Source organism: Manacus candei, unplaced genomic scaffold, assembly GCF_025592945.1.
Source record: "Manacus candei isolate 608988 ecotype Guabito, Panama unplaced genomic scaffold, ASM2559294v1 h1tg000050l, whole genome shotgun sequence".
Taxonomy (NCBI): Eukaryota; Metazoa; Chordata; class Aves; order Passeriformes; family Pipridae; genus Manacus; species Manacus candei.
This window is the reverse complement of record NW_026138098.1, coordinates 22670377-22679674: the sequence shown is the minus strand read 5'-3', so window position 1 is coordinate 22679674 and position 9298 is coordinate 22670377.

Sequence of the window (9298 nt, the reverse complement as noted above, 5' to 3'; positions counted from 1 at the left end):
GGTGCCCAGCACGCTCTGCAGGGATGCTCGCCGTGCCTCTCCCACTGGAACTGAACACTTGCTTACACCAACATGCGCTGCTGTTGCTACCGCGAGCCCACAGACGCCCCCCCCGACACCTGACAGGGCGGCTGTGCCATCGCTGGGCTGGCAGCTGTGCTCCATACAACCAGGTTTGCTGCCTCTTGCAGACAAGCTACCACAGACTTTCCAACTGCCTAAACTCCATTTTTACCTTCTAGTCACCTTCCACCAGGAGATGCCCATGCACTCCACAACAGAAGACAGTGTATCTCAGGCCAAGAGAAGCAATAACCCTCGGAAAGCTTTCCTAGATAGTGCTGACCATAAATCAGACCTGCTGGAGAAAACAGTCCCACGACTATTGTGCAGCAGTCCCTGCACGGCTCTGCAGTAGGAATCACTGAGTCACCAGCGCAGACCATTGCTAGGCCAAGGAACTGCAGTTCTAAAATTCATAGCTGTGCCCTGCTTGCTTGGATTATGACATGGTCAAAATTACTCAAAGTAAAAATAATTAACAAATACAAGCTATATTTGCGTTATATGAAAAACACACATTAACATCCAAAACCATTTATTTTCCAGACCACATGGTACAACAGTAATTTTCCAGGTTTTTGAGAAGAGAGCAGATTAACAGCAATGCCCAACATAATGCCAGCCATCACCTACTAGTTATATTGAAAGATAAACAACTGATTTTTTTTTTTCTGGTGCAAGTCAAATGCTTTCACATCAGAAAGCCCAACAGGTTTCTGTTATGTTTCATTTCGATATTTTTAAATAAGACAGCTTGGCATTCCAAAGATGGATATGTATTGATGAATCAAGAAGGAAAGCCACATGCTGAGAAAATGAATAGCAGTAGGAGAAGAAAACTAGTGTATCTTATTGTGCATGGAAACATACACTAGGAACAAACAGATCTGATTAAGTAAAAATAGATAATGGCATAAGTATTTAAAGACATGTATTTATTATTCATACTAATAGTATACATCCATTCCGAATAAAGGTTCAGTTCCTTGCAGGAGATATCAGTTTTCTGCCTCTTTTTTCCTTAAAAGATTAATATTGTAGTCATTGTTTGGCTTTATTTTTAGCAATCCAGGAAAGGAATTACTGCCCCACCCTGAGCAAAAAAAAAGCAGTGAATCATTTACTTTTGTGAGACAAGGCAGAGACATAATCTGTGACAAATAACACCACACAAACTCCTCTGCATTACTGTTCCAGGCTTCCGTAGCAACAGCCTCTGTGTGCCAGTGTTTTTCACTCTCGCCCCATCCCTCACTCATACAACTATGCCTTATTTCTCAGCATGTCTGCTAAAGCTCAGAGCACAAAAAGGCATCTTCAGGCCTCCAATAGCAAGACATCTAAATCATGCTGCCCTTTCCTCTTAGGGCTCTCCTCGCAGCATTCAGTGCACACACCTCCTGTGCAGGTGCACTCACTCTAAAGGGGCTGATTTTCCTTTGGAACTAAGCAGCTCTTGATTCTTGTGCCAGTTTCAGTCGAACGATTACCCCTTGGTGTGAATACGGCCATGTGTTTACATAACTGACATCAGAGTCAAGTGTTTTACTGGTGCCACCTAAAAAAAAACCGGATCACTACAGAAGTTTTCTACCATTTGAACACAAACGCTGTTTATACATTACTTAAGTAATGTATGTGGCCAACAAAAAGAGAGCAAGTGGCTACAGTATATATCAGTGTCCAACAAACAGTTTTGATAAGTTATCTTCACTTCTAACATGAGCCTGAAGTCAGTGTCTGCTCTCTCCTCCGGATGCAGATCTTGAAGATTCAGTGGAGAAAAAAATCATACAAGAGGTCTGAAAATGAACAACTAAGTAAATTACGACTCATTCTGAAACAAGTTGACTTAAGGGATATAGCAGAGATAATGAAAGTGTAACCAGCAGGGAAAGTGTGGAAAATAGTTGAAGCTAGCAGGAAACAAGTTCAGAACAAAGGGATTTTTTCCACTAAAGGAGTGCCATCCAGTGGAATTACCTGGCAAAAGAGTCTAAATGTTTATATGGGTACCAGGGGAAACTAGACAGTGGAAGAAAAATCCAGCAAGGATTACTAATTACCAGTGCATTCAACCATTACCTATGGCTGTATAGCCTCTTTGGAGTCAGAAAACCCCTGAGCTGCAAATGGAGCTTATCCTGTTCTTACACCCTTTCTTTTAGGCATGCATTGCCTAAATTATTCTGTAATTAATCATCTCAGAGGCAGGAATATTAGGATATCTACACATTTCATTTCATACCTTACAGCTGCCCTTATGCAAACCAGGCATCTGGAAAGCCCCAAGAGGACAACCCGAAGAGGCCCATACTGCCAGGATCCTTTAGACTGACAGACAGACTTTGAATTTTTTTCCCAAGCAGTTTTAAGTAGCCTTCTTTCAGTTTAGCTTAAACTATTAGGTGGAAGTTTAACTTAAACCAGATTCTAAGATACACTTCCACACAGAATGTAACACATTTAAATAATCTGATACAGGTAATACTTTAGCTCAGAGGAAAACCAACTAATATTAACCTATGACTTTAGAGCTGAGAAGGCACATAGAAAGCAAATTTGAGAAAGTCAGCAAGGGAACCAGCTTATTTGCAGTCCCTACTAAGGCTGATGGAGACACGGAGCATCTTACAACTACATAGCTAGTGAAAGCTGATTGCCCATAGCTCCACAGATAAGGCAAACTAGAAGTCCAATGCTTCTTGTTATGGCCTGTGGAGATACTGTGCATTCCTCTAGTACATGTTCAATGCTAAAGCACCCTATTGCCAAATAAATAAGAAGAGAGATGTGAAGAAGGTTCTGTTAAAGAGCAAGGAGAAACTGAAATAAAAACAATCCCCAAATTTTTAGCAAATCTACCTGATAGATTTAAAAACCATCAGATGTCCTGATAGCCTGAAATAAGTTAATTAATAGGCTTCATTCCTTGCAGGAGATAACTCCTAGAAAGGGAGGGGCAATCATGCAATCAAATGCTGACCCATAAAAAACCCACAAACTCACTGAGAAATTCAAAGATATGCGCCCAGTGTTCCAAATCACTTGCACGGAACCATAGGTTTGAGTGATTGGTGCAACAATTCTCACCTAAAATAAATATGAGAACAACTACTAATTTCTGCTGTATCGTTGACATTTCTGCTCATGATACAGACTGTAGCAGTTACTTGTGTCAAATGGATGCCTGGGTCTTCATTTTAGAGGTTACAAATTTTTCAATTATCTCAAGTTTTTCATAAGAAGTTGATTGAGGATTACATGTCTCAGGACATTCAGTGCATTTTACACCAAAGAAATTACACTACAGAGCAACAAGCCTCCAAGACGTTATTCTCCTACCTGAAAAGAATTTGGTTGCCTCCATGAAACTGCTTCTCTCATTGTAAAGCTTAACCCAGTGAGGGACAGCAGTGCATAAGATGTTGAGTGATGTTTTTATGGCCCTGTCTCTCATTGAAGCCACTCCAGGGTTAGGCCTAAATGCTGTAAATAACACCTTGGTGGGAAAAAACAAAGCTGAGCCATGGAGGAGGAACATGGAGAAGGCTGTGCCCAAGACATTGTAAGTTATGTACTATGTTCAGAAAGAAATGCTAACAGGGGGCTTGGAGAGGGGGAACGGACAACAGCTTGCCCCCAAGCAAATCCCTCCCAGAGAAAAAAAATGTGCTACCCTGGCTTCACAACCTTTCACATTATTTATAGGGTGTCCTTATTGTGCTCAGAATATTCTGATGCTGGTCTTTACTGTAAACTGCTCTGGATGCACAGCTCTAAACCTGAAAGCATCTCTACAGTAACAGCACGTTGTTAGCCATTTGATTTTTGAGGGACTAAGTCTTCTTCTTCAACAAATAAAAATCTTAAAAATATTTGCTGTCATACCAACCTGCACCTCAATCAATTACTCCCAGGAAGTAAGTCCTTAAGGTCACCTCTCTTTCTAGGTGTAGCAGGCTTTGCAAACATAGCAAGTGATGGCGGGCCATTTGCAATAGCCAAGCTGGAGGGGTTTCAGGCAGCTGGAACCTGAGCTCCTGTCCCAAATGGCTCAGACTTTGAGGAAGCTTCAGCCGGGGCCAGGCTGGCTGACCTCTGACCCGGGAGCTTGTCTTGGCTCCTGAAGGCCCAGTGCCACTGTCCCCTCTGGCTGGATAAGGTAGGCTGACTTGGGGTAGGGCCACGCTGTGGAACACAGGTCTTTAGGCAAGGGGAAAGCAGCAGATTTCTAGAAGCAGATGTGCTGGGGGAAGGACGGTGGTGCTGAGCGGCAGGACGAGACTGAGCTGGTCAGTGTGTCCCACGCGTGCTGTGACATCTTGTCTGGTTCTGGGTGCCCCTTTTGGCCGCAGGGTGCAATGCCAGTGAGCCCTGAGCGAGCTGGGGACCAGCCATCACCCTCCCTTAAAGAGTGTGGGGTGTCCCCAGTTTTAACCCACAGGCACACAGGAATGAAGTGTGAAGTGCAGGGTGAACAGGCCCGCTCTGTCCTGCAGCCCCAGCAGTCCCGGCACTTCGCTGAGCCATTAATTCCCTGGCTGGTGCCTTTCGGGAGCGCCGGCAGCAGAGGGTAGGCTTTCCCGGCCGGCTGAGCCCCGCCGGGCCGAGCTGTGGGAGGGACACTGAACTGGGCATGGTGAGAGAGCCTAGACCTAGAAAAAGAGAAGGACAGAGAGGGCAGTGCAGTTTCTTGTCGCTGTCTTTCTAAAACGAAAGTGACAGGTTGTATTACAGAGTGCTCCTGCACCGCCGGGCAACATATCCCATGGGGAGACAGACAACACAGATGGAGTTGACCTAAACCCAATTGATCTGTGACCAGTTAGAGTTTCACTGGAGCAATCTGACACACCTGGTTATCTGGGAGGGGAGGCTTATTTTGATAGGACAAACCTATTATATAATAATACTACTACTATAAAATAAAATACCTACAAGAAGTGATTTATCTACAGATCTATTTTGACAGCTCTCATGCTAACAAATATAAAAGTAGGGAATTAATTACTTTTTCCACCTGCATGATTTCCTTGGAAAACTGCACAGGCCACACCCTCACATGGCATGTGCAGAGTGAGCAACCTTTGCCAACATATGTGAATCATCCAGTCCTTTAAGGATTGCATTTTCAACTGAATATAAGATATTAGAGGGAAAAAAAAAGATAGCAAAACCAAAACAAAAAGCAAAAAAACCAAACCCTAAACAATCCTGTGGGGTAATCTGCTCTCTTTTACTGGTGGATTTTTCCTCTTTCACGGGAATTTGACTGTGTATATATATATAATCATGTTCTAGTTAGCTGCCAGGTTCTCAGTGCAGGCCTCACTGCAGCAGAGCTGATGATAGCAATTCTCAGAATTAGATCTGCCTAATCACCAGGAGTAAAATATCCTATTTTAGTAATACCTTATTTCATTGATTGATTTTTTTTTTTGCTCATATTGGAGGTTCTGATCCAGAAATTTGCCTCAACCTTAACATTTTTGCAAAAGTTTTGATTAAAATGTTCAGTACTTTATAAGGGAAAGATGCTGTTCACCCAATTGAAATAGTTCTTACAATGATTTAATTGAGACAGCTCGGTGCATTTCACGTTAAAACAGGTATTTTAGACATCACATGAAAGGATTGCCATTTTGCTGTCTAGTAAAACTCACTCACTCAATGCATAAACTTTAGGAGGATCTTCCATGGTATGAGTTGGCAGTTGATTTCTACAAAGGGTGTACTGATGGAGCGAGCATCCTTAATCTCTGCATTTAATGGAATTGGCCTAAGCCATCTCCCAGGAGCAACTGTGCATATTTCATGCCACAGCTGAAAAAGTGGAATGAGATTTCTTAAAATTTTAACCCCATATTGTAAACTTGACTGTAGTTCTGAGCAGAACAGAAAGTCCTTACAGGTAACCATTCAGGAGCTTAAGAACACTAAATGCCTCCTGTGCTCAGGAGAAAAGAACAGAAAAGGGTATAAAAACAGAAGGCAAGACAGACAGAAACACAAGTAAGTACTAACACAAGGGGATAATGAACTGTGACAGGAATAAAGGCAAAGGTGTCTTCTAACAAGAATGAAGAAATTGGAGCTTTATTGCAGGTTTGCCTGCAACAATTAATTTCACTTCTCCTTAAGACTCTTTGTCCTTCTGCAAAAAGGGAGTAATGATATTGACCTCTTTTGTACAGCCCAGCACAAAGTGAACATTGAAAAAAATTGTCCTGCTTTCAAACCCTTACATAATTACAACTTTTATTTTTTAGTGTCACATTGAAAAACTCGCATACCCAGGTACAAAACTAACAGAGTGAGTAATAGAAAGACAGATAAGATATTGCTTAAAAATCTACACCGACAAAATCCTCCCCATTCAAAGATGACAAGATAGGTACAATAAATGTGGCCTATCACAGTCTAAAGAGGCCATACTAATTGCATACAAACAAACCACTGGGGGAAATCATGCACCACTCTAAAACAAAACTAAATATCTTCTTAGCCATCCCCTTTCTGTTTGGAGGGCATGTCTAGGCATACTTATTTCATGCCCTGAGAACACATTCACCACATTTTTAGAATTCAGGCATTTTAAAAATGTCTCCTACACTATGGTTTGGAGAGACTTTTTTCTGACACTGCTGCCTATTTGCTTTACAAAGTATTCCCTCCCAGTGTTTAAAACACAAATGCTGAGCAATTTCTAGAATAATGAAGGTATGATAAATTTTAGATCACCAAAGAGTCCAAGCATAGCAGAGGATGGGCATACAGATGTGCTACTTTATTAGAGCCACAAACAGCTCCATCTCTCTGAGCTGGGAGCAGAGAGAAACCACGATGTTCCTGAGGTGTTAAACTAACATAGATAGTCTGGACAATCATAAAATATGCCACATAAAGGCTTATCCTTGGATCCTGTCACTGTTCCTCCTTGTTTTCCCCACAGATCCTATTCTAGCAAAACAATACATAAAGCAAATACTATATGAAAGGCTTTTACCAAAATAGAGGACCCCATCTGATGCTTTGGTTTAACTATGCACATGACTACTTTGAGCTAAATATTCACAAACATGAAGTGAAAATTGAAATTTATTCAACCTATACTTCATACAGGCTTTTCCTAAGCAGTCCCCCCAAAAAAGCAATTTTATAGTATAAGTGGCTATGATCAAAGAGCATAAAGCTTAGTACATGTTTAAATTTTAAAGAGGCAATTTTTCCAAATTTGTATTTTAAGGGAGTAACAGGAATAAGTACTTTTTATATGTGTATCTGTATATAAAGCTGTTTTCAAAACTGGCCTAGACAGCATGCATCAACCTAGGAAAAATATCAAGAACTATTCTAATGACCACTATATTATTGTCTATGGGGCCTGCAAGGCAAATGAACATTAACTTTGTTTCAAAAAGTTATCCTGCATTGGCCAGATATATCAAATGTTCGACAAAACTAAATAGAAGTAGTTATTGCTAAAAACCACTGGCTTTCAGATACAGTGTGCTGCAGAGACGTGAAAAGCCTTTGCTGGGGAAAATGGATGGTGTGTGTTTGCAGATGGGCTCACAGGTGCAGGTTGTGTGTGTCACTCAGTTCACCAGTATCAGTCACAACTGGAACCAAAGATGGATCTTTAGGACAAAGATCTGCAAGTAACGACCCACAAAATACAGATTTCTAAAAAATAATGTCACTGAGGGCTCTCAACCAACCAGACCTCTCACTCGATGAGTATTCACAGCAGGACATGGGCCAGTGATTCAATTAACCCAGCCACAGATTAAGGAAGTAATAAACATGAAGAGGCTAGCTAGGACATACAGAGAGAAATAGCACATCATTTATTCATCATAAGGGCTGCTCACAAGGAAGGAGCCCTTTCAGAGAAAGAAGTGAACCTTTGCTCCATGTCTGTCATGTAGAGATAAAGTTTTCTAGAAGGATGTTTTCAGACCCAGGGGAAAGCTTCCAGGCAACTAACATGATTCATATAGAAAATATAACCCTAAGAAAATATAACCCTAGGAAATAAAATATAAGAAAGAACTACAGTTCAATTCAATAAATTTTTATATATCTTTAAACTTCACATTTCCAGATGCATTTTAATTATAGGTACACACTGCATATTTTAAGTTTATGAATGTAGTAAAAAATGTCTCTTGAAACAAGTTGAGGGGTTTTTTTTCTGAAATAGCTTCCCACATTTTAGAAAATTATTGGAACATATTATAAACCATATTATTCTATAGTGGGTTTCTACAAAGGTATTATCAAGGCAAACATCAACAGGTTAGTAACACTTCCTAAGTGATGCTGAGGTTGGAATTTCACAGTCCTCCAGTATGTCAAAGGTTCTCCTTGTGTGAGTCCACACATAAGCCACATGAAATTGAGAATTGATGCTTCAGTTACCAGATATTTGATTTTGTGCATTTCAGAAGCTGAGAAACCCAGAAACTTTCTTTTCTATCAGGTATTTGCACTAAATCTGGCTTCTCAGGTTTTCAGTCCCACGTGCCAAACTGCTTTAAGTTATTCCACACCAGGTATCCCTGTGGAAAGGACTAAAACAAATTCTCTTATTTTACTTTAACACTTCCATTCTTCTTGCAGACAGGCTTGGAGATTCAACCAAGCCACAATAATTATAGTTTTGAGTCAGGCTTCAACTGTTGTGCTTTCTTTATCAGTACAGCCTCTCCCTATTTCTCCTGCTAATAGGGACAATATTTAAAGCTTTTTATGACTGTAATAGAAAGCTACTAATTAGAATAACCTAGATATATTAATTCCTTCAGAGATTAAAAAAAAAAAAGATTTGCTGTACCAAGGTTGCAAATAATAGCAGTAATAGAGATTCAGCTAGGCAGGAAGTGTAATGGTTGGTATTTGCAATCCTGCATTTCCAGAATAATTAAATGACTAGTTACCCAATAGTCATCCTTCAATATGCTAGATTTATCCATTAGATATTCATATGAGAAAGTTGTAATGGAGATCAGAAGATAATAATGTAAGATTTGTCATACAGTACACTAAAATAGAAGCTAGAGAATGATAAAGATAAAACTTGTAAGATGCTTGTACATGGAGATCTCTGTTCTGTTTAGACACAGGAAACAGCTCAGTCAAACAGCAGCCTAACATGCCTCAGCTTGATGACATCAGCATCCAGGATTATGCCATCACTGAAAATTCACCCAGCAGCAATAAATGGAAA